General features: G+C 36.1%; 1 pseudogene; it reads right to left on the bottom strand.

Moving 5' to 3' along the window:
• Nucleotides 1–5729: 5729 nt before the first annotated feature.
• Nucleotides 5730–6696, bottom strand: LOC106027685 (olfactory receptor 1468-like; annotated as a pseudogene).
• Nucleotides 6697–6980: the final 284 nt, after the last annotated feature.

The raw sequence follows: 6980 nt of genomic DNA, 5'->3' as shown, positions 1-6980 counted from the left end.
TGGATCTCAAATCCCCACATACAGACTGTCGATGTAGTCAGCCTGTATGTAGATTCTGTGCTCATGTGGCTTTTTTACACGGGCTTCCTAATCCTGTATTGTGATCAACTTTGCGTCTAATCTGTGAACTGTCTCGGGGCAGCAATTGTGTATTTTACATTTGAACCACTAACTAATAAAATAAAGCATTACATGACCTAAGCAAGGATATTGATAAATGTACATGGAATGAGTTAATGAATTTTAGACACCAAGTAATTGTAAATATAGGGTGGAATATACAAAATAGCAGTAAATTAGAAAATGCTGTGACCTTCACAATTAATGCCTTTGTACTAAATCTGATTCTTTCTTTTGGATGACTTTTTGGGGTTAGCTGCCTGATTGCATTAGTGAAAGTATATGAAAATTTCTTAAAGCATTTACAGTGTATAAAACATCACGTTATGTTCTATGTAGGAAAGGTGAGAGGCTATACAACTATTGATTGGACAATGGAATGAACTGGTTGACATCATATATAAATTTAATTAGTTTTCCCAAATAAGATCTGAGGGAGAATCTGTGCTTCAGGCTTCCATAAAATAAAGACTTTCCTTCTTGTATTTACGGTATTGTATATTTCAAGGTATTACCTCCGTATCATCATGACCATTGTTTGTCTAACATATGTGTATTTGTGCAGAAATTCTGGTGCTATTTTTACTAATGGAATGTTCTTCTTTTGAGCTAATAAGATGCAGCAGTTGTAGCCAAACATGCACAAGAAAATCAGTTTGCTGACAAAATTTGGTGACAGAATTTGTTTTATCTAGAAGCACATATGTTCCCCAATTCGAAGTGTACCATTTGGAGGTAGATGCACTCCCTTTAATAAGAAACCTTTACTTGGTGATACTTCTCCTTATTAGTTACATCATCAAATTATATATTATTGTCCTCTGAATAGCTTTCATGGAATTCTATTTGTGCCTCATCACAGTCTCCAGGGTACTGGTAATTTTGTCATAAAAGTCTATTTCCTCCACCAGTTATGTGACCCAAATACCAATAGTTTCGCTGCTTGTGACTACTGAATGTTACCTTCTACTTTCTTCACTTCATATCCCAATCCTTTTTCTCTTGCTTCATTCAGTTACTATATCCCAAGTTTGTTGTGTCCAATTTATGGTTGTATGCTTCACACATGCAGTTAGGCACAATACATTTAGGGGGTTTGGTCTTTATATTTGAGTTTTATGAGTGCAAATCATCAACAGTTTCTTTTTCACAGTTTCCTATTCATGAATCTCTCCTTCTCATCCACATAATGACTTACTTGTTTTTCTTCTTTAAGGACTTTATTCAACCGAGCTCTCTACTAGTGATCACAGGTTGTGTATGTTCACCGTTATTTTTCTCCTACGAATACTAACACTGCAAGCAGAAGCCAAAGCCTTTCTCACTTTTTTTTTCATAACTTGCCTCTGTCATTTTTTCCTATGGGGCCCTTTAACTTTTGTTTGGACCAAACCCAGGTCATATGCATTCTCTATATGATAACAATTTCTTTGTTAAATTCCATCAACTATTTTAAAAAACAGAAATGACATATTTATAAGGTTTGAAGTCAGTCTGAATAAGAACAACACAAGAAGCTGATAAATTTCTTATTTTTCTTAATGTTTGATGCACAACCATATTGTGTTGAAAAGAAATTTCCTTAAATCTTCATCCATCTCTTGTATTTTTCTTCTTTGCCTATTTTTTTTTTATTTCAGGCCATCTTCTTTCCTTCTTTTAAACAGATTTCTAAATACCTGTCCTCCTAGAGATAAACTTCCTGGGCGTTAGTGTCTTTTGAGGTTTTCAGAGTTTAAACAGGTAAGTAACATGGAGAGGTATTAAACAGTTACTAAACATGAATTTGGTGCTAGGTCATGTACAACAAATATTTTATTTTTTCCATGAGAAAAATTACCAAGGTAGTTATTTTAATCTTATTTTTCACATGGACAACTGAGGTTAACAAAATAAAATGACTTTTCCAAGGTCATACATAAAACTAACAATAGGAGACAGTAGGACAAAAATTCCCATCCACCTAACTTTGTGTGTCTAATACTTGTATTTGCTAATTCTTCACCTTTGAAGATTCACAGTACAAAAATATCATTCATTTAGCAGAATATTTAATTTATATCTCTTTGCTTTATTATTTGATGATCTGTATCAAGGTAGTTTGTTGTAGGCTGTAATCTTTAGGGGTGAGATCCATTTTCCCTAACTCATATTGAGAGCACAGTGAGTAAATATATTTGTAATAAAGGCTTTCAGTTTCCTCATTTCTTCATATGCAATCTTATAACTGTGTCATGTATGCCTCCTTTTTGTATTTTTGAGGCCTGTCAAATCATACACTATTAGGTCGCTGTTGACCTTACTTACAAATGAATTTGTTTTGACCATGGGATATGCAATCAGATTTGCTGAAGCTTTGGCTATTTGGGGACCAGGTAGTGTAATTGGTTTATCTCAAGTTCCTGACTCAAGCATAATCTTACTCATAATCTCAGACTCCCAGGTAAGCTTTCTGTACTCATTTCACAAATAGTTTAAATTGTTCCTGGGAAAGACATCAGAGTGGAGAGCAGGCTCTCAGAAACAAATAAAGCACAGACTGCCTTCTTAAAGCCAGAAGTTCCAAAATACCACTTTCCTCCAAAATCAGCAGCACAGAGTCAAGGTCTTGTCTTTGTTAGCCCCATCTGTGGTTCAGGTACTACAAGAGAAGATTTTATGTCATTTTTCCACCATTGTTGACCAAAGACGATCTGTTCTGTTCTCCTGTGAACTTATAGTACTACTTGGACTAAAGCGTTTTGGGACGTGTGTGTAGCAATGGTCCCATCCTATTACTTCCTTTCCTCCACCCAGAATCCTGAGTGATTTGCAAGAGGATGGGGAGGAAAAGAGGTAATCTGCAGTGCATAAGAAACCAGTATTGGGCACTAAAACAATTCTTAATTTCTACATATGAACCAGATAAAATAGGCAGCCAACTGAAAGAGCAGGTCTTCAGGTCCCTTGCCTTAGCTGTAATCTGGATCGATCTTTTTATGTCTTTTTAATATAAATAAATCTCTCCTTTGATTGGCCTTTATGTAAATTCTCTAGATTAAGGACACAACCTACACGCTGTACAAAACACTGTGGCCAGTAGCCATACACTAATACATATGTATAGCAAGGTGGCTATTCTTGAACAGGCCCACACTGTTACAGTTCTATCTCATTGATTCTGGATTACTTTACCAAGCCTCAGTTGTTTTTCCCCAACCTGTATGTATTATTTGCACTTTTTATGTAGGCATTTTTAATGTGAAATAAAAAATTTCATGGAAATGTCAAATTTTTCCATGTTCCTAAATTGTTGCTCTTAATTTCTAAAATGTTCTCATTGCAATATCTCTGTTAATTAATCATAGAAATTTTTGTGGTTAACATGTTTGAAAACTACAGTGACTAGAAAATTCTGGTGCTTATGTGACCACAAAATCACAAACCTAGTGTTGGAATGTGCCATAAAAATGTTAACTTCATTAAACCTGGACAGTGAAACTCAGTAAGATACGTTGTGATAGCAACAGGTACATGAAAAGCCTGAAGCATATTGAAACATCAAACAAGTTATTATAAAGAGAAGGCATTAAAGGTTTAATGTGTAATCCTTTGTATCCACATGAAACCCTTGTGTATCTCAAGCCTTAATATTGCTGTATGTGTTTAAAATTCCTGACTTTATGACTCTATTGCTTCTTTTGGATTTCTGGCATCTCTCTCACATAATGCTTTCACAGTATTCCATCTTTAGTGTTTTAACTGCAGCATCCTACATGGTTAAGGAGGTAGCCAAGAAACATAAGTTAGTATAACTAATTCATGAATTATATGAGTGAAACATTGAATCTCAGAGCCATTAAATGCTTCATCTAGGACTACTGAAGAAGTTAACAGAAGATAAATTAATACCAAGGTTTCTGTTTTAAAAAATAATTCCTTTGTTTGATTCATCTCATGCAGCACCTTCTGTGTTCTAAGCATTTCCTTCAGGCTAGATCTACAAAGCTTAATGAAATACTATCATATCCTATTCTTCAACAGTGCCAGACATTTTAGATGATACAAATCAATATCTGGCTATCAAAATTCCTTGTGCTAAATTATATAATATACTACATGGACTATTCAATATGGTAGGGGCTTGGGGTATTTAGATAAGTGGTTGTGTGCTTGGCATGCATGGGGCTCTCAGTTCAATTTTCAGTATAAAATAAATAAAAATAATTACAAATTTGTATAGAAGTTTAAAGAAGAGATGTCAGTTTTGTGCCTAGATAGATGTGAGAAATACCAGAGAGCTCACAGAGCCTGCAACACATGACATGGAGCCTTTAAAAAGTATTAAATGTCTTATGAAGTGAGACTTGTACAGATATCACAAAGAGGAGCATACTATGTACAGAGAGAAGAGACATGCAAATCCATAGTCTACTGAACAAATGACAAAATGGTCAGGGTAGCGAAATTGTAGAGCATACCAAGGATGGTGTAGGGAGTAGTGAGTGATGTTTCATAGTTCTGGAAATATATGTGGGTTCAGGTAGAAAATCTTAAATGCTGAAGAGCTTTATTTGATGGGATAACAGGACAAGAGAGATGGTTGTCTCCCCAATTTTTGGGGTCTCCTAGCTTCTTAGCTAGCTCACTGAAACACTATGATTACTTCAAAAGGTTATAGAAAGAATCATGCTCTTCTTTGAAAGTTGTGAACTTTCACTTGATATTATTCTTAAGATTTTAAGCTATCATCATCACCTTTCCTTTCTTTCTTTCTTTCTTTCTTTCTTTCTTTCTTTCTTTCTTTCTTTCTTTCTTCCTTCCTTCCTTCCTTCCTTCCTTCCTTCCTTCCTTCTTTTCCTGTATGCTGTCTTGTATTAGTCAACTTTTTAAATCTCTGGGACAAAATATTTTACATAATCCATTTTAAGGAGAAAAAGTTTCTTTTGGCTCACAGATTCAGGGTTTGCAGTTCATGGTCATTCTCTCCAGGCAGAAACATCATAATGGAAAAGCATGGTGGAAGAAATGTCATGTCAGCCAAGAAAAAGGGAACTTCCCAGGAAATCCAGAGATAAATAGAGGAAGGGACTGGAGATAGGCATATGCTCTTCCAGGCAATGCCACTGTGGCCTATCTCTTCCAACTAGGCTTCACTTACAAATGGTCCTTTTATCTATGTTCTCACCAATGGATTAAACCACTAATGAGTTTAGTGTTCCCATGAACACTAGCTTCCAAAAGCTCTGTTGAACACGAGAGAATAATGAGAAACATTTTTAGATCCAAGTCATAGAAAATTTATTTTTAGTATTTGATAAAGGGAAAAATGAGATACAAAGAAAACATGAGGCAACTACTATTTAGCAATGAATATCCACTCATGAGTTTATTTCAGGAAAACTCTGTATTTAAGTGGTGAAGACTGTGGAATAAAGGAGCATTTTGGTTTGTTAATATACTTTTTTATGGTGATGATATGAGTCCAATATAAAGCTTTGAGGTTAGACTTCAGGCAGGAAGTGGATGGGAAGGAAACTGCTAAGAGAGTGCATTAGCCCAAGGCTTTCAATTCTCTGCATAGTTATACTGGTTTGAGAAGTTAGTAAGGATGTCTCTTGTGGCGAAGCTCACCAACCCCAGAAAAAGCTTTTGCTAGTAAATAGTCTCTTCAGTGCTGTTTTCATGTCTTTGTTCCTTAGACTATAGATAAAGGGATTCATCATGGGAGTTACTGTTGTGTAGATGAGAGCAGCCACCTTATCCCTTTCTGCTGAGTAGGCAGAAGAAGGGAGAAAGTAGACTCCAACAATGGATCCATAAAAGAGGGATACAGCAGAGAGATGAGAACCACATGTAGAGAATGTTTTCCACTTTCCTCTGGTGGATGGAATCCTAAGCACAGTGCTGCCAATAAAAGCATAAGTTACAAGAATGAAACTGAAGGGGAAGAAGATAACTGCTCCCCCAATGGCTAAGATCATCAAGTGGTTGATTTTGGTATCTAAACAAGCAAGCCTTAATATCGGTTCCAGATCACAGAAGAAATGAGGGATTTCTATTTGATCACAGAAAGTCAAGCGGCTTAGCAGACTGAGATGCAATGCTGAGACAAGGTTGGAGACAACCCATGAAATCACAACCAACAGGGTACAGCGTTTGGGATTCAGTAAAGCAGCATAGTGTAATGAGTGGCAGATGGCAATATACCGATCATATGCCATGGCTGCCAGAAGGAAATTGTCCAGGTCTACTAGGACCATAAAAAAAATACATTTGTGTAAGGCATCCTTCAACAGAGATGCTTGGGTGTTGGCTGTGAATGTCTGCCAGCATCTTGGGGACTGTTGTTGTTGTGAAGCAGATGTCAGTGAAGGAAAGGTTGCCAAGAAAGAAGTACATGGGACTGTGGAGGTGAATGTCACTGACAATGACGAGGATGATAAGTAAGTTTCCTGCCATGGTGATCAGATACATGCACAGAAACAACATGAAGAAGATGTGCTGCTGTTCAGATCCCACCGTGAGTCCCAGGAGAAAGAATTCAGAGATGGTAGTTTGGTTTCCTTGGTGCATGGCACTTGCTGTGCTGAAAAGGGAAAAATTCAACTTCACTGTAAAATGGTAACAAGACAAAAAATCCCGTCAGTGCATTCTGTGAGATAAAATAATAGAATCAGTCCTTGGATCCAGACACTGTTGGATTATATTCTCCCCTACTAAAACATCAGTTTCACAAAAGTATTGATCTTATTTTTTATGTTCACTGTATATATTAGTGCTAAAGACAATGCCTGGCATATAGAAGAGATCAAATAATATTAGTTGAATTTAAATAAGAATGAGCAAATAAATGAGAAAATGAATATTCTAGATTTATA

The sequence above is a fragment of the Cavia porcellus genome, unplaced genomic scaffold, assembly GCF_034190915.1.
Source record: "Cavia porcellus strain 051 isolate PalLab524CR breed Dunkin Hartley unplaced genomic scaffold, mCavPor4.1 scaffold_3, whole genome shotgun sequence".
Classification (NCBI taxonomy): Eukaryota; Metazoa; Chordata; class Mammalia; order Rodentia; family Caviidae; genus Cavia; species Cavia porcellus.
Note: the sequence above shows the minus strand (reverse complement) of the source record. Positions and strands in the feature narration are given on the sequence as shown.